A 27490-nucleotide genomic window follows, 5' to 3' on the forward strand; every position below is an offset into this window, starting at 1 on the left:
AATAAGAAAAATTCAAAATGTATAGAAAAAACAAATAGTTCAAGGACAATACACTCTGTGAATTATAGCATTTGTATCTACTATCCCAGTACAAGTATCAACATGCTTTATCAAACCCCACTGTTCTTTATTCTAATATGAAATCTAATATATTCTAATATAAAATTTCTCTCTCCTAGTGTCCTAGGTGACTTGGAGACCTAGTCAGATTACTATCTGTGTTCCTGGCCTTCTGATGTTTCTTTTATGCCCAGTCAAGTACCAAAGTCCTTTCTTTATTAAAAGTCAAACCTCTTCTGAGTTTGAAGTTTCTAGATAATTTCTTCCTACTCAGTTTTAGTTTCTAGTTTGAGATACCTGCTGAAGTGGAGAGACCAAGCTTTAGAATGCCTGCAAAATCTATGGTTTTCTTTTAGAGGGCCACCTTCCTTCCTTCCTGAAGGAAGGCTGCAGGCAGTTCTTCAAGCAGATATGTTCCTGTTGGCACCATGAGACCCTGTCTTCTTGGGCAAGGCTGATTAAACCAGATGTAGATTTCTGGCTAAAGACAAGCTATAAGCCATGAGGTCACGGAATAAGAGCTTTGTTCAACCAGAACAATGGGTATTAAATAAGACAAATCAGAATTTCTGAAAAGAAATCTAGAGGATGAAGGCAGCAAGGCCATAAGGGAGAAGGGTCTTAAAGGTCTGTGAGTAACAGAAGCTGTGAGTGAGCAGAAGTCACAAGTAGACCAAAGTGATGAGTAAGTGGACACCAGATGGCATAGGTGTTATTTGTAGCAGTAGGAGAGGTAGAAGGAGCTGACTCATTACATTAGCAGAACTCTCTGAACTCCTGGGTCTGAGAGGGAGTGACAAGGTAACAGAGGCCTAGAATTGCCTCTGTTCCCAAGCCAGCTTCCAGTTCCTGAGCTTCATTCCTTCTCTTGGGGTGTATGTGTGTGTGTGTGTGTGTGTGTGTGTGTGTGTGTGTGGTGGGGGTGAGGTGTCTTTTATTTCCTTCTCTTGGTGGTCCAATCTTTCAAATATTTTGAGCGTGCTGTCCTTACACTGTATAGGTTTTGTTCCTCAAGGTAACATAAGGGAGGTTTAAATAGCACATGTGCCTGTCTCCATTCAAGCTGGCAGGAGTTGTGATTAAGGCTGCAAGTCACCTAGCCCTCCCCGGCTCAGCTTCTTTGCTTTGCACATCACAGAGAAGTTCCAGGTAGTTTTATAGAGCATTGGTCTTCACCCCCATTATAGGGAGGCAGCCTTATAAAAGTCTAATTAGACCATCCTGTTAACATGGTGAAACCCTGTCTCTACTAAAAATACAAAAAATTAGCTGGGTGTGGTGACATGCGCTCATAGTCCCAGCTACTCGGGAGGCTGAAGCAGAAGAATCGCTTGAACCCGGGAGGTGGAGGTTGCAGTGAGACGAGATCATGCCACTGCACTCCAGCCTTGGCAACAGAGCGAGATTCCGTCTCAAAAAAAAAAAGTCTAATTAATGAAATAAAAATTATATCACGGGTAAAAAAGGTTATATCCCCCTCCCCAAATTTCGTTTGCTAACTCTCATCCATTTACATTGAGCCCTTTTGTTAACTGACTTAGCAGAATCAAGTTAGTTACTCTGTTGAATTTTTGACTGGTTATGGCTGGGTTCTCTCATAAGCCTTCTCTTCTAATAATGAGCTGTTAATATTTATATATGCAAGGTAATGTTCTAAAAAATTTACATATATTAATTCATTTAATCTTCACATCATCCCTGTAAGGAAGATACACTCATCATTCCTCTTTTGTATGTAAGGACATTAAGGCTTAGAGAGGTTAAATAATTGGTCAGAGTTCATATAGCTATTAAGTGGGATTTGAAGTATTATCTGTTTAATATTAGAACCTTTGCTCTTAACTAAGGGCCACGTTCTCTGATGCCCACCATCTCTATCTCCAAGTCCTTTCCACCTCTGGTGGTTTGCACTGAGACCAACATCCAGCCAACTGCTTGCCTGGATCTCGCTGAGATCTGGATTCCCAACTACAGTGCTCAGCCTGCCTGTAGACAAGTCTCTGATGAACATCCCTTAAGGGTGAGTATTGAGGAAATCAGTTAAAATGGCACTTCACTTTAGAGCCACAAAAGTCCAATTCCCAATGTCTATTTTCTCAATATAATCTGTTCGGACTAGGTTGCCTCAATATCCTGTCATTTTCACGGTGGACTGAACACACAGAACAATATGATTTCCTAGGGAATTGATATATTTTTTTCTATTTTACCAATGGTTGGTACTGTTTTTTTTGTTTGTTTGTTTTGTTTTGTTTTGTTTTGGTCTCCAAACATTAAAGCTTACCAGGCAATGGGGCGGTTAATGCTGTGTGCTGATATCCACTCTCTCCATGAGGTGCTTCCACGGCTGTTGGATGTTGACAAGCACCTATCCTCCTATGGTGGTGACTTTCTTTTGAGTTCCTCTTCTCTGGAGCTGTCTGCTCTGCCCAAGCTACATGGCTGCCCATGTGACAGGCTCCAGCACATGTTGTGTTGGAAGTGGTCTGCTCTGCTTCTGGACCCTCCATTACAGAAGTTGCTATTGCCCAAGGAGGTTGATCTCTCTGTTACTCTGATCTCTTGTTGATGGTGGGAGGACCACTTTTTCAGTCCCCTAATGCTTTTTTCTAACATAAGCAGAAGGGTAGGGACTGACTCCAAAGTTTAAATCTTCTTATGCCAACCTCAAGTTGCCCAATAGCATCGCTTTCTCTCTTTGCAAAACCCTACCTCCAGGGGGAGACCCAGAATTATAGGACTGATAGCTCCCTATGCTTTCTGAGCAGTGTGTGGTGAGAGAACTAGCTTAATATTGTGGACTGCTGGCACTATTTGTTGTCTTCCCAGGAGCTTCCTTTTCTCTTTCCTTATTGGAGAGGGCTTTCTCTTATTACAGAAAATGCCAGTTACTCTTTTCCTAGCCTCCCTTACAACTAGTGCAAAGGCAAGTAACTCAGCATTGGCTCATGGAACCCAAAGGGGTGTCTGCTAAGGGCTTTGGGGAAAGGCTTCTCTTCCTAGAAAAGAGAAGGCATCCTTTTTCTTTCCTTTTCTAGATTTTATTTGTATGTGACCCCCAGAACCACTGTAACCCTTTTGGGCTCATAAAAGGAGGCATCAGCGTCACACTGTGAATGCAAAGCACAAAGGAAAAAAGCACCCAGATCCCTGAGCTGTTGTGCCAACCTTGAGAGTGCCCTGCCTTGACTTTTTTGTTATAATGTTACTAATAATTATTATTATAATTACTGATAATAGCAGCTAACACTTCTATACAACTTACTGTGCTCCAGACACATCTAGTTATTATGAGAGACTATAAATATCTATGTTGTTGAAATCATACCTTCTAGTTGAGTGTTCTATTATTTGTAGCTGAAAACACCCTAACTGATACATTTGCAAAGCTGATTCTTATTCTCGCTAAGCCACAGAGGTTAGAGAAAGGCCTCTCTGGGAAGCAGGCTTCAGCATGTGCCCTCCAAAATACATGATCCTCTCATCATGACATGGCTCCTCTTTTCCCAGTTTCCTTCATGAAATTCCTTCTCCCATGCAAGCATCTCAAGTTCTACATGTAAAGGGTCTTGGAAAACCAGGTGTGAACTTGCCATGGCCTTTATCACATCCTGGTGATTTCCGAGTTACACAGATGACAATAATTAGTACACATAATGTTCCTTGAGGACCTCTCACCAAAACATCTGAAAATGAGGGCTAGGAGTGAGGAGGGGGGAAGGTATTTCTGAGGCTCCTGCATTACTCTCGTTTCCTTCCTGACTATTCAAGAAGGAAGTCACTCAGATTACCATAGGGGCTTGGGGTCCTCTGAGGACCTGTAATTAGTCCACTGCAGCGAATGTTTGTCTGGACGTGACTGCCCACAGCAATCATTTCCTGGCTCACACACTCTGCTTGACAATACCCCACCTGTGTGGCATGCCTTTATATAGTAAAATAAACACTATCACCAAAGAGCTCTAAAAACTGTAAAATATTATACACTTGTAACTTATGGTGATCACAAAGATTTATTCACGACCTGCCTTCAATATTACCAGCCCTGGGTCCTAGGGATACATTTAATATATGCTAGTCTGTTTTATCACCTTATTCAACTGCCAATATAACCTGGTTTTCCACCGAATATATGGATTGTGTCAGAACAGGTCATGTTTTCTTTCATTGCTATTGAATACATCTCACATCTTACTAATAATTATAACTAATGTTGATCAACATTTTACAATTCACAGTTTGCTTTTTTCACATATGCTATTTCCTCGTTACCACCCCCTTGGAAGTGAGAATGTGGAAGCTCAGATTTGCTTAAGATGACTCAGCTAAAACGTGATCAAGGCAGGAAAAAAGGGTTCTTTTGAAGCTAAGGAAAGTTTTCTCTGCTGTAATGCACCGAGTCCCCTTTAAGTGATGCGTGGCTTTAAGACTGAAGCAGGGACTGGGCGCAGTGGTTCATGCCTGTAATCCCAGCACTTTGGGAGGATGAGGTGGCAGGATCACTTGAGCCCAGGAGTTCGAGACCAGCCTGGGCAACATAGTGAGACCCTGTTTCTACAAAGTAAGAAAAAAAAAAAAAAAAAGGAACACAGGGGTCAGGTCTTCAAGTAAAGAGGCAGGAACAGGGGCCAGTTCTTAAAGTAAAGAAGCAGAGATTTGGGGAAATTGGTGATAAACTGAATGACCACATGGTGAACTTCTGTGGCTCGAGGGCAAGTTACTTGGGTAAACTGTTTGCTTCAGTTTCCTCATCTGTAAGAGTTCCCAATAGCATCCACCTCATAACATCATTGGTTACATTAGAACAGTGCTTGCCAAATAATAAGCACCTTATTAGAATTTGCTACTTTGGTTTTATCCTGTGTGAACATTTAGGAGGCGAGAGCTGGGGCAAATCAGCTGTTTTTCTCTCCTAACAGACTCTTCCATTTTCTCTGTCTCTGGAAAAGTTCAGAATAATGTACGGATTACAGAGCCTGTGTCTGAATGACCTCAGGGATCAGCTAACCTTGAGTGAAAGTACCTGGTAGTAAAGTGAATCCTGCGCTTAAATGAAAACTGTACTATTCAGTTCTGTTCACTGTTTAAAGAATTCCTTTAAAGAGCTTAATAAAAAGGATCAGCAGGATTTTAGGGTATTAACACATCTTCCAATGCAATATTTTAATGAGGTAAGTATAATACAGAAAACCCTTGGATTAATCTTCCCTTAAACTACCCATGAGCCCAAGATGCAGATAAAAATATCTTTGGAGAATTGTAGGGAATTTCAGTGAACCCATGTGTCAAAAGAAAGAAAATGATGGGTGTGTGACTTCTGACCCCCATCAGGGCTGGTTGGCTTTGTCTCTCATGAAAATTCCTAGACAAAAATGACAACACAGGGAACTCAACAGTTTTCCTTCTTTGTTCGTTCCTTTCTAGATTGCAAGCAGCAATCTCTGGCTGAGTTTATCTTGGAGGGTGGTTGGAGGGCTGGGGGCAGTGTACCAACCATAATTGTTTGCAGTTGCCGGTTGTGGGGGACAGTGTGAATAGCTTCTTTGCAGAAGTCCTCAGTGTACGTCCTCCCTGCAAAGACCATGTTTTCCTCTGATGGGCTCACAGTTTATTTTTAACAACTGGTACCAAGACCTTGTGCTGTTTGTCTGCATCAGAGTGTGGCAGTTAGGAAGCGCATACGCAATTTCTGAGCATGGGAGTGTTTGTCTGGTGTTAGTCATTAGGGAGCGGCTGCTATCTCCTTTGTCAGTGCTTAGAACTGTTTAAGTTCCTTGTGCATTTAATTTTTAGTTTTTTAATTTTGTCGTTTGAAAAATTCCTTTATAAATTACATCATCTTGTGATTTATTTTTCTTTTCCAAAAAGGAAAGGACTAGTATATATAATCTCTAAAATAAGAGAGAAAGGACGGGGATAGAAAAAGGAAGGGAGAGAGAGGGGAGAGAGAGCAAGAGCAAGAAAGAGAGAGGGACAGAGAGAGAGCGGGACAGAGAGAGAGAGAGAGAGATGTAGCTATGCTCTTCTTTTTTGCCTTATTTTGGACATTGTGAAATGAGTACAAATTACCTCACCAGACTTCAAAGGGTGGATGGAGTAGATGATTTCTGTGAGTTTGATTTGACAGGCACATGGATTGTCCAATTGTCACATAATATCTTCGCTTTTTGCTCTGATCTATTCCCTTGAGTTAAGCATTCCCTTTCGCTAACAAAATAAAAGGCAAATCCCTTTGAGGACACTCACCATAAAGTTTTTAACACTTGGTGAGAATGATAATCTTGGATTGGTGGTTTCCAAATTCGGCTGATCATCTCAAGCCCCTGGGGGTGATTGTTAAGCATACGGACTCCAGGGCCTCAACCCAGATTTAGGGAAGAATCAGAATATCTAAGGAGGTACAGCTTTTACATTTATAAAGATGCCTCTTAGGCATTTGAATAATTTAGGAATTCCTTGCCTGCAGACCTGGGAGGCTTGTCCTCCTAGGAAGAAAGAAAGGGCAGGTAGCAGAACTCCTGGGCCTTTGGGGAGAATGGAAGATCTTGATAGGAAGGAGTGAAGGCAGGAGAGTCTCTGAACAGGCAGTGAAGGACTCCAGAGACAGTTTTCTTACCTCCAGGTTTTGCTCTAGGTTAGCTGTGTCAGTGGAGAATGTGCCTTAATCAAAAGCCATCTTTATTAATAAATGCCATAAAACCATCACAGAGTTTCTTGTTTTCGTGTCACACTTCAAACATTGATGCCAGTCAACAAGTTGACACTGATTTTCTGGCCTTGACATTTTTACTAGTTTGGCTAGAAGAGCCAATTTGTGTCAAAGAGGAGATAACTTATTTATAAACACACCTCCACCCCCCCCACCCCCCTACACACACATACACACACACACACACTCACACACACTTTTTTTTTTTATATCAGTGGGTTATTTCAATTTATCTTAAGGTGTGATAGATAGTCCTGTTGATGAAACATCATCATTTTGGCTTCTGTTCCTTTTTTCTTTTGATTTTCTTATTTCTAAAATAAAGAGATTAGAGTAAATTCTATACTTGGGACACATGAAGGTGATAATAGGAGTTCATATGCTATTTTTAGTATCTGAAAAGGAAAACAGGATTAAATATTATATATTTATGTTGCAAAGAAGTACATAAGCTCATTGTTCAACTCCCACTTATGAGTGAGTACATGCGGTGTTTTGTTTTCTGTTCCTGTGTTAATTTGCTGAGAATGATGGGGCACAGGGAGGGGAACATCACACACTGGGACATATCGGGGGCAGGGGTGGGGGGCAAGGGGAGGGAGAGCATTAGGACAAATACCTAATACACGCTGGGCTTAAAACCTAGATGACGGATTGATAGGTGCAGCAAACCACCATGGCACATGTATACCTATGTAACAAACCTGCACGTTCTGCACATGTATCCCAGAACTGAACATAAAATAAAATAGAAATAACATAAGAAGAGAAGGAGAGGCCAGAGACCTCTCTGTCTCTGATGCACACGCAGGGGTAGGGCCATGGGTGGACACAGTCGTAGTCCGCAAGCCAGGAAGAAAGCCCTTACCAGAAACCGAACATTGCATAAAAAAAAAAAAAAAAAGAAAAAGTACATAAGCTAACAAAAATCAAAATTTCTTTAAGGCTTTTAAAAATAATAATTACATTAGCTTATTTGTTAGCACTGATTCACTTGTGTTAAGCTGAAGTTATGATGGGAGGTTATAAATAAATAAATAACAAAATAATAAAATAAATTAAAAACAAAATATTTGAAAACATGGGGTCCATTTGTTTATTCCTTCAGCAGTTTCAGCTAATACTAGGTTAAAATATTGCTCCAAGAAGGATTTAGTTAACAGAACTTAAAATATTTCAAGGCCTTCAAAACAGAAAGCAACTGAAGAAATATTTTAAATAGGGGTACCTTCCATAGACCCACAAAATGTAAATTTCTATCACATTAGAAGACCTCTGTTTTATAGTGGGGCTCTTCAGGAAATAGATTCTTAGATGGATATTTGCATGCAGGAAGTCGACTGGGGATGGCTGGTAGGAGCAAGCCCTGCGAGGGAGGGAAGTGCTTTTGGGCGATGCAGAAGTTCTCAATCAATCCCACAGAGAGCTCAGGAGCTAGGATGACCTTTCAGAATGGTCACAATTTCCAGAAAGGCATTCAGCTAAGCTGTCAGCCTCAATAATCCAGTGAGTATCTGAAAATGCATCACAACACAGACCCAAGGCTGGCCCTGCTTTTGTGCAATCACCGATGTTCTGTATCCTCTGATATATATGAATACCTGTTCCCCACCCCCAGGATCTGGGTTCTCACATAAAATATAAAATGTCTCTTTCTTCAGACTTCCTAGTTACTAAGGAGTGTTAACAGAGCACATTGTACAACTTTAAGAGCCCATTCTTTGCATGGTTTCATAGGAGGTGGGTCTCAACATTGAGAGCTCACAAATATCCTTATTGATAATAAGACTTTACCTATGAAGGAGAGCGTGAGGGAGGGAAGAGAAAGGAAGAAAAACTGGTAAGTACAAGCACATAACATATGCCATGTCCTGTGCTAGACTCTAGAGATAAAAATAAAAAAAGAATAAGACATAATAGAAATGTACAGACTTGCAAATTAGGAATTGCAACAATGTATAACGGGTGCTCTCAATGAAGTAAGATTAGGGCTCAATGGAGGTATAATGAAGAGTATGGTTAGTTTACCAAGAAGAATATTCAAGAAAAAGCTTTGCATGAAATTTGAAATTTCTATGAAATGTGAAATTTGAAGTGAATCTTGAAAGACAATTAAATATTAGCCAGGGAAAAGGTGCAAGGAAAGACATTCCAGATAGAAGAAGCAGGGTATGCAAAGGTCTGGAGGCCTGGACTTGCTTGGGAAACTCCAATCATTTTGACGTCATCAAAACTTGGGTTTGGGGGAATGTCATGCTGAGTGGTGAAGCTTGAACGTAGGCAGATCACAGAGTTTTTTATATCTTGCTGAGCAATTTGCCTGTATCTTGAAGGCAAAGGGAGACCTCTGAAAGATGTGTGCGTGTGTGCATCTTTTTTCCATTTTAAACACAGGAGTGATATGATCAGATGGGCATTTTCAAGAACTCACTTTGGCAACACATGTCAGTACTAAGATAAGTAAATGGTAAACTCTTGGAGAGGCAGGACTTTTTCATCAACATTTTATATAAATGCCATGTATGCTCAGGAAATTAAAACCACAAATGATTGGTACTACAAAATCTGCTGACTTTGCTTCATATTTGCTTTTTTATTAAATGAAAGTAAATATTGTATTCAACCTTGAGTAGTAAATTTTATTTTAAAAACAAAAAAAAGTAAATGTGAGGATTCATATTTATCAGCCCTGTCCAACATTGTGGTCTTTCAAATTAGACAAACCAATTTACCTCTGCCAGCCTACTTTAGAAACTCATGCTGGTTGTTTCTGTTTATCCAGAACCAAACTCATAACATTTAGACAGATAATTTCTCTGGAATGTGTTTGGAAAAGAAAGAAATATTCTTATATATACAGAAAACATACAGCAAGAATACATTTGCATATCCATTGATTAATCCAGCCATCCATCCGTCCGTCCGTCTGTCCATCCATCCATCCATCCATCCATCCATCCATCCATATTTATGCTAGCCTACTGTAGGCATTTTATGAGACACCAGGGCTGCAAAGATGAAGAATCAGCCTTTGGTCAAAGAGCTTGCAGTCTAAGTTCAGAGAAACACGTGTAAACAAATGATGACAATACAATATGGTAATGTACATGCTATTATAAAACTGTATTTTCAAATAAAATAGACATATAATTTGTCTTGGTTAGCATGGTGACAAAGAAAGGGTAAAGCATTTGAAATTAAAATATCAGGGTTTAAGTTCCAGATATGGGATTTACTATCTTGGTAAATTTGGTCATGTTATTTGAGCACACAGACTTATAAGTTTAAAAATATATATTCAAAGGAAATAATGGTTGTACCTTATTCAAAATAATGAGTTCAATAAATTTTCTCCATACAAGTACATAAAACCCAGCAGTATTCATGTGTACCTTTTGTGAGAGGTGATCTGCCATCAGCCCTAAGTGGCCGTGTATATTCTTGCTGTATATAACAAGAAGACAAGATCCCGACCTGATCATTCTTTGCTCTGGTCATCTCTCAGGGTGGATTTGTAGCAAGCTACTTTGAGGAATTAGGTAATATTTCCAGTGAAGCGAAGGGTAGGCTTGCTTTTGCTCCCTATTCAAGCAGAGAATACCCCAAGCTCAGGGTTCTTCCATAAATGCAGCCTGCTGCATGTATAAGCACCCATAACGGCCACTTTGCTTTGTCCCTGTAGGAAGATGGGACATCCTCATGTATATTGTTACCGCTTTGCTGTGAATAATAAAGATCTTTTTTTTGGAGGAGCCTCATGAGATCTTTCTCTGAGGAGCCTCGTGTTTTCTGCCAGAATTCATGAGAAAACAGTAACAAGCTGGCTTATTAGTTTATAATTAGTGTAAAATCTGAGACCCTGTATGATTCTTGACAATAAGTACAATAGATATTTAATACCATAACAAGAAAGATCTTTCATCGGCAGCAGTAAAAATATAGATTACTTAGGAATAATCTATTGAAAAAGTACTTTTGACCTATATGAAGAAAAATGCAGTATTTTATTGAGATTAAAGGAGACTAGAGCAAACAATGTCATATCCTCACAGGAGAAGATTAAATATTTATTAAAAAATCAATTCTTCCCAAATATTTTTATAGGTTAAATGCAACTCCAATCAAAATCCAAATAAGATGCTTGAGAACATTATTTCTTAATTCTAAATTTAATAGGAAAGAACACTTCAGGGGGTTTATCAATGATATTCTAGAAAAGAGAAGAGAGGGAAGTAGCACAGAGATTAAGGGTGTGAAGGTGGCAGTATGGCAGAGTGAATAATAATGTGGCTTTGCCATCAGATGGATCTGAGTTTGAGTCTTGGCTCTGTCATGTGTAATTGTAGGACTCGGCCAAGGTACTTGACTACTAAGCCTCAGCTTCGTCATGTGTGTAATGGGGCCTATAATAGCAACTACTTTGAAATGTATGGATTAAAGTACTTAGCAACATGCTTGTCACTTAGCACTCAATAATGTTGGCTATTATTAGTTTTAACAGATATTAAAATGAATTGCAAAGCCATTTGTAAATGGCATAAGAACTTAGACAACTGAATCTGAATCTATTATCTTTGATCCATTACATCTATGTTTACCCACATAGAAAATGTAATTTATAACAAAGGAAATATCACAGATATCTAGAAAGGGAACATACACACACAAATGTGTACATGTATATATTTATACACATATACGTATTTATAGTTTTATAAACATATTTATAACACAGAAAATATCATACGTCATAGAGAAGGAAATATATGTATATATGGTATGTTTACACACACATACATGTATAATAAAGCATCAACTTCAAATAGTTGAGATTCAGTGCTGCACTTGATGAAATGAGAGCCCCCAATAAGATTAATCATTCAAAAGGAAATTCCTTAAAGCACACTAAACCTTATTTGATATGTAATCCTACCCACTAGGAAATACTTTACACAAAATTCCCATTGAATAAGCTCTTCTTTTCTCCTTTTTTTTCAGGGGGCTGCCAAAATCAAATACAGGCTCTGGTGCAAAGGTTAATCACATCCCTTTAAGGGGAAACCCTTCTAAAATCTGATTGCCAAGTATGAAGGGAAAATTGTAAATATGTAGCAAGTTCTGAATTAAATTTAAGGTTATTTTAATTATAAAAGCATTAATGACAGCAGGAAATTTAATGAAATAGTGGGCCATGAAATCAGTGTTATCATTTTAATACATAACAGAATATGACAAACTCTATAAGATTCCTGTTCTTTCATGTCTATTACAATTTCCTTCTATTAGTTTCTACAAATAGAAAATTACATATAAAATTGAGTTTAACCAAATCTCTGCTAAAATCAGACAATCTGATTTGGTATTATATAACCACACTGAAATTTCATTTAATTTAGAAAAGGCTTCTCCTGGTGCCTTGAATACTAACTATTCTTCTAACAACACGTGTGTGGAGCTCTGGGTTTGACAGGAGAATAATCCTAGTGCTGAACAATAGATCAAGATTTTAACAGAGAGAATGAAGACGAATAGAAATGGAGAGCTTGACCCAAGCCCATATAGGGGAGATTTTAAAAGTATTTCTTGAAATAGTCTGAAAATATTTGCTTTTGCTTATCATCTCATGAAAGGATTCTTTCTGAGAAAAAGTTGAAGATTCAGATGTCAGGCCTGACTGTCTTCCAATACAGCATGTCTGAAACTCCCCTGGTCTTTATTAAGAATAAAAGGCCTTAAAAATAGGTCTTAGGTGCTTCAACTATACTTACAGCATCGTTATTGTAGCTGTCTATTGTAAATTGGTAATTATTTGAGGTCTTCCTCATCTTTCACACACATGAAAGGTACTTCAAAGGTAATATTTTAATAGGGGATTACTTTGTTTATTCTAGAGAGAAGGATCAAATCAAGAAGTTAGGAGAGGGGTGATTCTTGGGGAAAGAGTACCAATTTAAAAGAAAGATGAGGCGAGCTCTGCAGTACTGATATAACTCTATAACCAGTTCCTTTGACCTAGGTCCTGTTTATATAAAGTCTGTGATTGTGAAAATTAATTGAGCCATGTAATTATTTGTGCACATTTCTGTATGTATATTATACTTTGTAGTGTTTTAATTTTTCAAAGTAACTGTTTTTACATTCTCTGATAGAACTACAGATGGCTGAAATAATGTAAAAATCTCAAATAGTAAAAATGTCTAAGTTAGCATTTAGTGGAAATTTCTAGGTTTGGCTTTATCTTGCACATCACAAATTGCACACCATAAAGATAAGATTAGAAGCAAATAACAGGATTCTTATTTTTTTGAATCTGGCTAGTCCACTGTGATTTGTCCAATCCTAACTCCCAAGATCCACACATTGAAAGTATCCTTAGCCATGAAATCCTACAGAATCCTAAAATGATTGCTTAAAATGAATGCCTAAGCCAGTGGTCTTATTTTGCTTGGTCTTCAAGTTTGCAATTCTCCACCAGCTGGGACTTGTATTGAATCCCTAGCACCAAACAGATATTGAATCACTCACTCATTTGGGCAGGTTGTCTTCAGAGGATTGTGAATATAACTCACTGTAGCCCTTAAGAGTTTCCACATCCAGCCAACTCTCTTCTCCCCTTTGGCTAACTGTACCCAGAGTGGTGTGTCAGGTAGTTCTCTTCCGTGACTCTAAATTTGTTAAAGAGATTATTGCAAGGTCAGGCTGGGAAGCAATGCAGAATAATAACAGTAGCAGAAAACTAAGAATCAGAATGAGGATCCATTTCAACTCAAGCTTTATTTTTCATAGCTGTATGACCTTGGGCAACCTCTTTGTAAAATAGGGGTCAAACATCTGCTCCTCACATATTCATTATGAGGATCAGATCAGGTAATGTATGTAAATGTATTTTGTATGCCATAAACAGCAGTACCAGAGTTATTACAGTCACATAGGTTATTTATTGTAGGCTGCGGGTTTGTGCTTAGAAGTAAGGAGTTACTATCACTTTGAAAATATTTTTAACAGTTCTCCTGTAGAGCAGTATTCACAACTACATCCAAGGCACAGGAGTGCTGAACTGTTTTTGTTCCACTTCTGGCCACTTCATTAGGCGCCTTTCAAAGGCACCATGACTTAGCTAAGCTTGAAGTGCAGATGCCAAATTACAGTGCCAACCCTATGGGGTGGGACAGTCCTCTTGCCTTCCAGACAACTATCTGAAAGAATTTTGTATTTGTCCTCAATTTGCTGTGTTGGGAGTTTCCCAGATAACCAACCAAAAGCGGACGGACTGTGACAGCAGCATCTGGGTCATCTGAGACATCTTGGAGCAAGTCTGTGCAGAAAATATTGTATGAGTTAAAAATTTCAAGTTCCAATGGTAATGGATAATGGGTCAATGGGGCTCTATTAAAAAGCTGGGTCAGGGGAAAGTGACTTCTTTGGGATGCTCTGGTAGATTGAGACCATTAATTTAGAGGTGGATTGTTTCATGGATCAAGAAGACATTTCCTGGGGGGAAGCTACTGCATAACCTTGCACTGTCTCCTGTGGAATCCTAGGGACCCCATCTCCACTTAATTCAAACAGTGTTTAAAAAAATTACCAGTTTAGCCCTGCAGGAGTTCTGAAATGTGCCTCAAAGGCTCTGTAAGGTTACATAGCCCAGAGGGAGTTGGAAAATAAATTGAATTCTTGAGCTTTACAATTTCTTTACTCGGCTGGAGCTTACACATTACATTATTTAATGTACTTCGGAGTAGTAGCCTCTGTCTTGTTCTTAAGTCCCAGATAAACCATTACTAATACTTAAAGAATTACAAATTCAGAGAATAGACAGCTGAAAATAAACATAAAGATGTTGGTAATTCTCATGGAAAATAACAACTCTCTATTCCAAGGAATACAGACCATAAATATGCCCATAGACCAGAGTTCTAAATCTTTTTCAGGGGAAGCTGGTGACTAAGCAAGTTAATTATATTGTTGTCCTATGGGCTGAATGGAAGGTCATGTAATGCCTTCAAATGCTTGTTGCAGTTCTGTGTTTTATAAGAATGACACTCTCATCAAAGCAGCAATCAAGCCAGCCTTTTTGCGGTAGCCACTTCATTACATGCTTTCAGAAGCTACAGCACTCTAGCTATAGCCTGGTGCAATTCAAAGAAACAGAAAAAAGGGAACAGACTAGAGGCTGTAGAAGAGGGCTTTGAGGTCAATCCCCCACAAGAAAGGCTAGGGCATTTCTTAGGAGAGAGGTCGGGGGTATAGCTGAAGATATAAAAACCTTTGTCAGCAAAGGAATTGGTGTCAGGTGCAGGTTTCATCAGAGATCTGGGTGGAGAAGGCAGAATTCACTGTGCTGTGATTTTTCAACAGCCAGTCATCTCCCATGCTGGCCCTGATGCTGGTGTCTAATGGCTTATGTCACATCCCTTGTGTTAAACATTGGCTTGGCTGAGCTGCCTCTTTAGAAGTACAAATCTTCTCAAGAGAGGCACCTCATTAAGCCACTTAACACTTTCAAGTGAATGAACCTGGAGAGACAGGGGAGCGAGGAGAAAGGGAAGGTGAGGGATGTCAACAATCAAACTACAAATGTATGCAGGGCCTTGCCTAGGGAAGGGAGGATGGGCAGGAGCCGGGCAGAGGAGAGGCTATTTGCCACTTCTGGCTAGCACAGTGCCAGGGTAGTGTCCCTGACAGGTCAGCGGAGGGTTGCCATGAGGAGAGGAACACCAGTATTCAAGTCCCTGCTGAAGGAAGAGCACCTTCCTGCACTGCCTCTCTGTTCTCCAGTTCTCTCACGTTTTCCCCTCTTCTACGCTCATTTCCTTACGGCGTTCTTCCCAGTCCTTCCTGTTTGGTTTACAAACCCTTTCGACGTTTGTCTTGTGACCATTTCAAATCCTGTGTAGCTCTTCACATGGGGAGGGAGCTGGCAGGCAGGGAGGCACGGTCTAAGGGTTTGAAAATAGCATGTCTGGCTGGGTGCGGTGGCTCACGCCTGTAATCGCAGCACTTGGGAGTCTGAAGCGGGCGGATCACTTGAAGTCAGGAGTTTGAGACCAGCCTGGCCAACATGGTGAAACCCCATCTCTACTAAAAAAAATAAAAAAATTAGCTGGGCACGGTGGTGCATGTCTGTAATCCCAGCTACTTGGAAGGCTGAGGAATGAGAATCGCTTGAATGCAGGAGGCAGAGGTTGCAGTGAGCTGAGATCGCACCATTACACTCCAGCCTGGGTGACAGAGTGAGACTCTGTCTAAAAAAAAAAAAAAAAAAGAAAAAGAAAATAGCATGTCTCAGGAGACATGAAAGGCCAGGACCTGGATGATGCTGCCTCAAGGAGATACAGCTAAAAGGGCAATGGAAGGAACATTCCACAGCTCCTGAAGGGCCTTTTGTATTGGATGGGGAACATTGTCCTCTATCCTCCCTTCAGGTCACACAAAAAGAAGGGAAATGAATGGCAGGTGGGGGATTGAGGCTGGATTTAAGGAAGGGTTATTGATATGGTTTAGCTCTGTGTTCCCACCCAAATCTCATCTTGATTTGTAATCCTCACCTGTTGAGGGAGGGAGTGATTGGATTGGATCATGGGGGTGGTTTCCCTCATGCTGTTCTCTTGATAGTGAGTGAGTTCTCACGAGATCTGATGGTTTTATAAGGGACTCTTCTCCCCCTTCACTCTCTCCTGGTTCCTTGTGAAGAAGGTACCTGTTCTCTCTTCCACCATAATTGTAAGTTTCCTGAGGCCTCCCCAGCCATGTGGAATTGTGAGGCAATTAAACGTCTTTCCTTTATAAATTAACCAGTCTCAGGGAAGTTCTTTATAGCAGTGTGAAAATGGACTAATACAGTTATTGTCCCTCTTTTTTGAAAAATAGGAGTGAAAGAGGGGTTTAGCTTAACTGGGAATGTACTACGGGGAAAAGTGGAAGAAAAATAATTTGTAAAGTACTATGCTTTTCCATTTTTTAAGGTTACTGAACTCTTTTTTTCTTTGAATTAAATTGTACATCAAGCTCTAATAGCCAACTTCCCTGGTTGAACTGGGGGTAGGCGGTCAGGCAGCTTGTCTGAGAGCCTCAGCAGGCTTCCTCCCCAGCCTGCTAAGGCTCTCCTGAGGAAATCCAGGCTTTTCTGAAACACAAATTAGAAACCCCTGGGATAGCATTTTTAGTTTACAAAGCCTTAACATCATTATATTACAGTGGAGGCAATCAGGCCAAGAGAGCTGAAGGGAGTGACCTGCTCATATTTGGTATAACAAGGACCTCCCCAGGCATTCTGGCCACTAGGAAACAACCCACTTCCCAGTGTAATGCACTGCTTCCTTGGAGTTGCCTCTAGACCTGTAAGAACCCCAACATCTCTACCTTCTGGAACCTCAGTGAGATGGTCATACAGGCTTTGCTGTATTTCAGAGTCATTCCATTCCAAAACACAGAACTGGAGACCTGAGCTATTTGTGGTCACGGAAGGACAGAGAACAAACAAGGATTTTGTGATGAGGGGATCCTTATGAGTCTGACCGCTCTTCCCACAGCACAAATAATCAAAAAATGGAATGGACTGTCCGCAGATCTGGGACTTGAGAGTCAGCCAGAAGCCTGAGAGCAGAGCTTGGCGAAACAGGAGGCGGTAGATGAGCCAGCTGATGCTTTTAAACTAATTAAGAAAAGAGAGGCAGGTGTGTAATGGAAATGCTGGCTTGAAATGGTTAAAATCAGAGAACAAATGAGCACCTGTTTTGTCTAGTTTGGCACCATTCAAATGGAGGTGCAGGCCCCACCTCTGTCGCTCACTCCAGGCACACATTTATGAAACAGGAACACATAATTGTACCTTCTGAGGGTGGTCTACAATTCTTGCTCCCATCTTAGGAGAATGTATTCCTTCCTCCCTTGTTGGTGCAGTTTGCTCTGTGGCGTTTTAATTGGCTCAGGTGGTTGTACTTAGCACTGCCCCCTCTTTCCCCTCCCTCTCTCTGCCTCCCTTCTCTGATTTCCCTTCCTATCTCCCTTTTAGTGCACCCACATCTTTCTCTCCAAAGTGCTTCTTCCTCTCTCTGCCTCCTTCACATCTCCCTTCAAAGATGAGACTGGGAAAAGAGGGTGGTAAGGGAATTCCACTGCCTGAATACCTTATTGTGTGTATTTTCTAGTACCCATTATCAGGGGAAACTGTTCTGTACTTAACAGTTTTGTATTTTCTGCATGTGCTGGTATGTTTTAAAATATTTCAAAGAAAAAATAATGCTTTCACTTCATGACAAAATATGACCTGTGTAAACAGCAAGTCTGGCAGAAAGTGGCTTTGGCAGGAGCTGGCTTGGCCCTGGGCGAGGGCAGGCACCATCCTCAGTTTCCTTACTTTCAGTTGCTATGAACGCCCACTCACCAGGGCTCTCCATCCTCAGTGGGGAGCATACAACAGGGCAGAGAACACAGGGCCATTGTTCCAGGATCCCAGATCAACAATTCTACATATTCAGTCTGGCCTTATCAACTCTGCACTCTTCCCTCGCTTGCCTGGGACATTTCTAGTGGCAGTTGAGTAACCAATTTCTGTGGATGTGGCCTCTTACTGGTCTGCACTGTTAAATAAGCAGGAGACCATAGGCCTGAGGCTGTCTTGTCCTTTGAGTTCCTACCTAAACAAACTGAAATCTAATCTAGGAGTATATTTTGTAATAAATAACTGAGTTTTAGCCAATCACAAGCAGCCAACTGATCAGACCATGCCCCAACAAGGCAAATGCCTCATCATACTATGCCCAAATAAGGCAAACGCCTGCATATAGCCAATCAGGTGATTTCTCTACTTTGCTTCCATATTCGGCCTATAAAAAGCTGTCTGCTTGTGCTGCTGGGTGGAATCTCTGACCCTCTGCTGGCTCTGAATGTTGTGCAATTCATGAATCGTTCTTTGTTCAAACCCTGTTGAATTGAATTTGTCTAAAGTTTTTCTTTTAACAGTACCTTCCCAATTTTACCTTTTCTGCTTGCTTATCTGATTCTTTACGTGCAAGCTCTGGCAGCATCATGTGTTTGTGGTACGGAAGCATTGGCATGGTAATCATTTAAGTGATGAAAATAATCTTCATATGCAGAAAACCATGATCATGGATCTTGCCCTCTCTCCCTCGTCCACTACTCCCTCTGTGGGTATTAGCTGATTAATGGTATTACTGTCCTATAATTTCTGTGTGTAGTATATTTTCTTTTCTCTATAATTTACATAATCATACTCCTCCAGTCCTTTTGTATTCTACCTGCAAAATGTCCCTTGGCTTTTTCCCTTCCTCTCTATTTCTTGTGTCACTGCCCTAGTCAGGCTCCTGTTATCTCTTATCTTGAAAGATGCCATTCACTGGTTATTTTTTTTCCTATTTATTTTCCACATTTCAAATAATTTTCTAACATCTGAGATAAGATTTTTATCACTCCCTGGCCTAAATATTGCTGCTGACTTTTCTCTGGCACGATGTTGAAGTCCCCAGTGACCTGGACCCAGCACACTTTCCAGTCTCATCCCCCATCATATGTTTTCCTGCCCCTCATCACAAACTATTCCATTTTTTATGAGAAGCCAGCCATACTAGGCCCCTCTCTGGTCTTTGAACCTGCTGCATAATTGCTAGTATTTATGCTTGAGGGCAGACTTTTTCCTTTTCTCAGAATATATTTTTTCCATCTTCACTTCCCTCAGCCCTACTCAACTTTCAAGGCAGACTCAAATGCTGCTTCCTCTGAAGGGTCGGTCTTCTGTCACAAGGCAGAATTAAGTACCCCTTCTTTGTTCCCGTAGTACTTGGTTCATGTGACTCTTGTCATAGCCACCACTTTTCCCCCATTATAGTTATTAACAGATCTGTTTTCTTTCCTTAGCCTGTGAGCTTTTTAAGATTGATTTTGTTGTTGTATTCTTAGCGTAGATCTTGGTACCTGGTAGGCAACAAATGAGATGCTATCAGCTTGGTGACTGATACTGAAGTGTCCCACTTACTCCTGTGGCTGGCACACATAAAAGTGATGTCCCTTAAGATAACCAGGACAGGAGAAGAAGCCCTTTCTAGGTGAGTGTGATAGGGTGTTAAAGTGGGACTCTTGCAGTCTTGAGGTTTTGTCTGAAGCCTGAAAGCTGAGAACAACAGATTCCAAGTATATCCACATCCTAAGGCAGATGTTAGATCCATCTATGAGGCATTTGCAAAGGGAGTAATAAAAATGGTATTATCAGCAATATTAAGACTATGAAAGAAAAGGTTAAGAATTCATTAGCTAAAGTAGTCTCCAAACTGGGCTCCTAATTTCTTCCTTTCTCTTCCTTTTCCCTGGTATACTCAACATAGCTGCCAGAGTGATCGAAGTTGGTCGTGACTTTTCTCTCCTCAGAAGCTCTAAGTGAAAGCCCAAATTCTTGCAATGGTTTCTGAGGCCTGACAAAAGCAGCTCTCATTTCTCTCTTCAACCTTATCTCCTGCTATGCCTCCCTTTGCTCTCTCTGCTACAGCCATGCTGGCCTCCTTGCTATTCTTCAAACATGCAAACACACTTCTGCCATGGGGCTTTTGCACAGGCTTGCCTGGGATAATCTCATCTTCAAGTCTTTGCTTAAGCATCACTTTCTTACTGAGATCAACACCATCAGCATATTTAAAATTTCGGCCATAAATGCTAGTCTTCCTAAGTCCTCATATGCTCCTCTGCTTTTTCCCTACAGCTGTTAGCACTATAAAATTGAATTTTTCATTATTTTATAGTTTATTTTCTGTCTCTGAGGAAGGGGGTTGATCTTGTTGTTCACTGATTTATACTAATCTGCCATTCTACCGATGAAGCTTAGAATACACTTGCTGGGCCGGGCGCGGTGGCTCACGCCTGTAATCCCAGCACTTTGGGAGGCTGAGGCGGGCAGATCACGAAGTCATGAGATAGAGACCATCCTGGCTAACATGGTGAAACCCCCTCTGTACTAAAAATACAAAAAAATTAGCCGGGCATGGTGGCGGGTGCCTCCCGCTACTAGGGAGGCTGAGGCAGGAGAATGGCATGAGCCCGGGAGGCAGAGCTTGCAGTGAGCCAAGATAGTGCCACTGCGCTCCAGCCTGGGCGACAGAGCAAGACTCCATCTCAAAAAAAAAAAAAAAAGAGAAAGAAAAAATACATTTGCTTTCTGTGCTAGTCATTAGCTAAGTCAGAATTTCCAGGAAAGAAAGGATGGTTGATCAAACTTACTTCCCATAACAACCATATTTTTTCTTGGGTTTGATTCCTACTCACATGTCAGCTCTTGAATTTTTCAAGAAGGCTCTTTGAGATAATCTTTCACTATTATTTACTAAGATTTTAAAGAAGCTATGCAAAGTAGCATTATTTAAAAAATCTTTCGAATGTAGGTAACAAAGATTTTGTCTTATTTTCCTTTTACTCTATTTTGTCTTTTCAGTGTCTCACTCCACCCCTTTCCCAGGTGAAGGAAGTGATTCATCTGTGTGTTTTATCTTAAGGAAGAAGAGGGATCAAATGAGCCAACTTTGGCCAAAAAAAAAAAAACCTAGAACAAAGGTTAAGACACATGAAATTAGTTTGGATAGACTTGTTGACAAAGCCAATCTTTAATGCCAACCTCATAAAAACAGAATGAGGTAACTGTTGTCACAGATTGCAGTATCATAATAAAGCACAAATACTGAGTCTTTATGCTTCTCCACAAATCAGAGATATATAGTGGAAGGACTATAGGATTTGAAGCCAGAATACTGGGCAACATTCTGACCCATCCATCAGCTCTTATGTAGACATGGGTCTGTCAATTACTCTCTAAAGTGGGAATAACAACACACAGGCTATCCTATTTCACAGAGTTGTGGGAAGGTAAATGAGAAAATTTGGAAAGCACTTTGCTTAGTGCTCTACAAATATTGGAATCATTTATTCCAGAATTAGGGGGATTTGTTTATTAGTTTACAGAACAAAGGCATTAAGATTCATTTAAATCTCCATGAAACAAATTCGACATTGTTCCATTTCCTCACACGAGGGAAGCAAATTCTCTTATTATGTATCTATCAATGGGGAAATCCAGCCCTCAGCTATCCTCTTCCCACCAAGATTAAGAAACATAACAGTGGCAGCTGGAAAAACACAGAACTTTGAATAGAAGATAAGAATTACAGACTTCTTAAATGTCTTCATCTCCAGTATTTTCCAGATCAGAATTTTTCTTGTCGTTGATGTTACTTACATAGTATGATCAGCCAGAAGGTCTCTACTCTCTAAAACTACTCATTATTGCCTAAAAGTCTGTAATTGGAAATCCCATTTCTTTGTATTAAGGCATTAATTTATACTCAAATCACTTTAAATTGTTACACTAAAGAAAGGAGAAAATGAAGTCTATAGCATCAGGTGTCCCTGGAGAAGTAGGGACACTGGCTAAAAGAATGGCTTAAAAAGACATTGAAGGCCGGGCATGCTGGCTCATGCCTGTGATCCAAGCACTTTGGGAGGCCACGGCAGGGGGCTTGCTTGAGCCCAGGAGTTCAAGACCAGCTTGGGCAACATGGCAAAACCTTGTCTCTACAAAAAAATACAAAACTTAGCCGGGCATGGTGGTGTGCACCTGTAGTCCCAGCTAGTCGAGAAGCTGAGGTGGTAGGACTCCTCGAGTCCAGAGGTGGAGGTTGTAGTGGGCCAAGATTGCACCATTGTACTCCAGCCTGGGCAACAGAGTGAGACCCTGTCTCAAGATAAATAATAAAATGCATAAGTAGAAAGACAATAAAAATCAACTTTATTCCCTCTGAATTTTACCTTGGGCTGTCCTGGAGAGTAACAATCCCTTCTGCCCTCACCCTGGTGAAAGGTGCTGAACAGCAAGGGTTAAAGAAGAAATGTGAGCTCTTAACATTTCTCTAGGTGTCTTACTTGCAAATTGAAGATTAAACACAATTTTCACAATGGAGATCAGATTTACCCTTAGAGTGTTTTGGCTTCTGTGAAACTCTACTCCCAGCCAACTGCTGATGTTCATTCCTACCATTTTTAGCACCATTTTTCTTCTGTATGTGCCATCAAGGAACCATTGGGGGTTTGGATTGCCTATCATTTGGCTCAGTTATGAAGCATGAAGTTAGTGATGAGGGCCTAGATCTCTGCCAGGTGCAACCAGAAGAACTACTTGGGATTCACCACAGTCCCTAGGTAATGCTGATGACCCTGGGCTTGCGTCATTATTGTAAAAGAAGCCTGGGATATATAGAAATTGATTTTGGGAATTCCAATGCAAACCTCCTTAATCACTGATTTGTATTTTGGAATGCAGGCTTCTATGTTGGCTTGGTTTATATGGGGCTTGCCACTTCAAATTACTTTTTTTCTTTTTAATAGCACCTCTTTTGGGATGTGGGTATGGAGGGTGGAGAGGTATGGGAAATAATGAAGATGAATCAGTGATTTAAGGCCAAAAAAATCAGATGAGAATTTCAATATGAGACCGACTAATTTTACAGAGACCCAATTTCTGTGCTGCTTTTGAGGGCAAGTCAATCAAACAGACATAAAGATGATTCTTAGCCTTCTGCTGTCTGTGCCTATGAAATGCTATTTAAAGCTATTGAAGAAATGTAGGAAGAAAACAATTTTGAATGTCACAGGAAGGAATTAATAAAAACCAATACTATATGAACCAAAGTAATCATTGCTACTATAAGAAAATCGGTCGTGTGCATTACAAAGATGCTCTGTGATCCCAAGACAAAGACTTAACTGCTACTTCTACATAATAGACATTAATGATGAGGGACTCATAACTGTCCAAGAGGGCTAAGCCAAAGATGATGATAAATGCCCACCATTAAAGGTGTATTGTGTAGTACTAACAATTTTATCTTGGCTCCAAATGTGAGATGAGAATCTGCCTAGAAATCTAAAAACAAAACAATTGAAGGTAAAACAAAATTGTGAGTTTGGAAAAATAAACATTATAAAAATGAATATAATCTCCCTCTGTTGCTTATTTGGCCAGCTTCAAGTACACAAGGGGTTTCTCCCTTCCACTTAAATAATGCATTTAATTCCCTGTTTGAATTTATTTGGAAGTAATATATTAATTTATAGCAAGAGTCCTGAAGTCAGACTGCCTGTGTACAAACTCTGCCATTGACCCTAGGTAAGTTAATTAGCCTCTCTAAACTTCAATGTTCTCATTTGCCAAAAAAGCGTGGCTGGTATATAGTAAGTACTCAATACATTTTAGGTATTATGACTATAGTAAATACTATTGTCCAGCTCATATTCCTTTTACCAGTGTACCCATCCTCAGCTGTTTTCAGTGTTGATGCTTAAAGATCATAGCTAATTGCTTTTTTTTTTTTTTGAAGACTTGCTCTTGTCAAGAATAGGGAATCTAGATGAAGAGATAGCAACCCACCCTGCCCTCTGCATGGAGCAGACTGGTGCTAGAATTTTCCCAAGATCACATTCTTGCTTAACTGCTAATTCTTCTCTGATCTTCTCTCCCTCTCTTAGAAGTTATGTTTCTTCCCCTAAAAATCGATTTTAAAATAAACTATATTCACTTGAATCTCTCTCAGGCTTCTAGTAACCTAAGACAAGAACCATATTATTTCCTTGATTTTGAGCCATGTAAACTTTCACATTTTAACAAGTTTGAGGTCAGACTGTATCTTAAAATCACTGTAAGCTAGGGTAAACTTTTCATTTTCTGCACATTGACATGAAAATGTGCAGAACGAGTGTCAAGTCTTTAAAGAAAATCCTGGGATAACAGTGGGGCATTCTTTTGCTGCATGTCCAACATTCTTGATGGCACAGAGGACCATGCTTTGTGGAGAAACAGTCAGCAATGACTTTGAATTGAATAGTTGAAAAATTGAAGAGTCAGACTGAATGATTAAAAATACTAGAAATATTGGCCTATTTTGCTTTTACTTTCCTTTTAATATATGTAAAACAATAATATGTAATACATGTTGAAATCTAAAAGATCTTTCAAAAATATAAAATCCTAAGTGATGATGATTGTGACAAAGATGATACTTCAGTGCAGTGGGGAAGTGATGATCCTTCAATGAATGCTCTAGGTCTACTGGATGTCCACACTGGGGGGAAAAGCTTCATCCCTCTGACACCATACCCCAGATCAACTGCAGATGGGTTGTAGATCTAAAAGTGAAAGGTAAAAATATGAAGCTATTGAAACATAACATCAGAGACTATCTTCTTGAACTTCAGTTGGGCAAATATTTATTAAGCAGAACCACAAATGCTTTAATTATAAAGAAAATAAATTGAACCATGTAAAAAGAGCATTTCTTCATCAAAACACTCCATTAAAAGAGTGGCGAAGTAAGTCACAAGGTGGGAGAAAATATTTACAACATGTATATCTAACAAAGGGTTACAGTCTGTGCAATAAAAACTCCTACAAATTGGTAATAAGACAAACATCCTAATAAAATAATGAGCAAAGACATGGACAAGGATATAAAATGGTCAATAAACGTAAAAGGTGCTTCATTAGTCATCAGGAAAATGCAAATTAAAACCACAGTTGATAACACTATATACCCATGAGAAGGCTAAAATGCAAACATATCAAGTTGTAAGCCGGTTTAGCTATTGGAACTGAAACTCTTGAATATTGCTGATGGGAATGTTAATTGAGCAACTACTTTGGAAAAATATTTTGGCAACATCTAAATATCTCTTCTGATCCAGCAATTCTCCTTCTAAGTATGTACCCAGTAGAAATGTATATAAATACTCATCCAAATAAAAGTACAAGAATGTTGATAGCAGTGTTATTTGTAAAACCTTCAAAATATAAACAGCCAAATGCCTATCAATAATGTGATGGATCATTATATTGTGTATATTCATATAATGGAATATCATACAGCAATGAGAATAAATGTGTTCTAATAGCATGTATGAATGGGTATCATCAACATAATGTTGAACAAAGCCAGACTGAAAAGAATACATAATTTACAGTTCTATTTATATAAAATTCAAAAATAGGAAAAAAATTTTTGTGGTGTTGGAAGCCAGGATAATGGTTACTTTTGGAAGAAGGTAGTATTGACAGCAGGCATACAGGTCTTCTAGGGTTCTGACACTGTTCTAGTTCTTAATCCAGGGTGCTGTTCACATGGGTGTGGAAATTCATCGAGCTTTATTGATGAGTTTCATACTTTTTGTTGTGTGTGTGAAATGAAAGCATTGCCATTGTTTAATTGGCAGCAGTATTCCCCCTTTTCTAGCAGTATTTAGATAATGATGTGTCTTGTAACTGATGGTATCTTGGTTGAGGTAAAATACTTTCATCAGTGGTCAGGTAGTAATAGTTCCCTAACTCTGATCTGTCTCTTACTCTCTTTTCCAATTCATCTCAAGTGCTCAGTGTGGCACCCCATAATCTCTTCTCAACTTTTTCCTTAAGAGTAGAACTGATTCTTAGCTTGATAGTTATTCACCTGGAACAAAAATTACCTTGCCCAGACTCCCTGCTCCTAGGTGTGGTCAATGTGATGGCATTTTGGTGTCTATCAGAGGAAAGGGTATGGGGTAGCGTGCAGGAAAGTGTTAACTCAGCTGCCTCAAGTTGCAAATCTTGCAGTTTTCTAAGAAGGGCCTGTTTCATGACTGGCCCTTGGCTGATTCCTCAGAATTGAGCTCTTAGAATATTTTAACTGATGAGTGCTTTGCATGAATCACATTATACCCATTTATCTGGATAGTTTGTGCCAACAATGTGATTTATGATGGATACCTGCTTTCCTTCTTGGGACTCCAGTGACTGTAGTCAGTCATATAGAAACCACATACCTATGTGACTGACGCCTGATAAAAGCCTTAGACTCAGACAAGCTTCCCTCTTAGACAAATCTGAACAGAATAGGTTCTCACAACTTGTTGCTGGGAGAAATAAGTGCTTCCTGTGTGACTCCACTGGGAGAGACTCTTGAAAGTTTGCCCTTGGTTTCCTCTGGACTTCACCCCATGTATTTTTCCCTTTGTTGAATTTGCTTTGTATCCTTTCACTGTAATAAACCATAACTGGAACATAATGATTTCTGAGTCCTGTGAGTCCTTCTAGTGAATCAGAAAATGTACAAGTCTTGGGGAACCCTGGTACCGATGGTGTAATGTATTATGATTCAAAAAATATTCATTCCTCTCCCTCAACTTTCATGGGAAGAGTATACTTTCCATGTGATTGATATTGAACTTGACCATGCGACTTTCTTTTGCCAATGGCATGTGGGTAGAAGGGACTTTGTGCCAATTCAAACCTTATACCCTAAGAGGCATTGCACATTTTTGTTTGCCTTTCTGGGAGCATTTGAACTCTTCCATAGAAAAAACATGCTTCCAGAAGTGTTGATTATATTAGCTGGGGCAACAGAGTGAAGACACATAAAGCAGACCTAAATCCAAACTGCAGCATGGTGCCAAGCCTGGTCAGATGTGCAGCCTGAAGCAGAGCCGCTCTGCTGAGGCCAGACTAGATCAGAGAGCCACAGGCACAAGAGTAATTTAATACAGCATTATTGGGGAGGAGTTAACTGATATAGGCATTTCTAGAAACTTCGTTAAAGGATTGTGAGTGTGTATCCTCTCTTCCTTTGTCTCCTTTGCTGTCTGGAAGGCCAGATTTGGTCCTAAAGGTCTAGCCAGTTTTGTGGGTAGTGATGATGGAGGCCA

The 27490-nt window shown here is 39.9% G+C and overlaps 1 long non-coding RNA gene across 5 annotated transcripts in view; it reads left to right on the forward strand.

Moving 5' to 3' along the window:
- Positions 1–27490, forward strand: part of LOC112134636 (uncharacterized) — a 299572-nt gene that overhangs the window by 96862 nt on the left and 175220 nt on the right. For 3 of the 5 annotated variants that reach the window (XR_010141280.1, XR_008509230.2, XR_008509228.2), the window contains 2 exons: positions 1908–2080; positions 4980–7702. This is a non-coding gene — a long non-coding RNA (uncharacterized LOC112134636). Of the gene's footprint in view, positions 1–1907; positions 2081–4979; positions 7703–27490 lie in introns of those variants that run through there. The other 2 variants (XR_008509231.2, XR_008509229.2) reach the window with 1 other exon arrangement.

This window comes from Pongo abelii, chromosome 7 (assembly GCF_028885655.2).
Source record: "Pongo abelii isolate AG06213 chromosome 7, NHGRI_mPonAbe1-v2.0_pri, whole genome shotgun sequence".
Lineage (NCBI taxonomy): Eukaryota > Metazoa > Chordata > Mammalia > Primates > Hominidae > Pongo > Pongo abelii.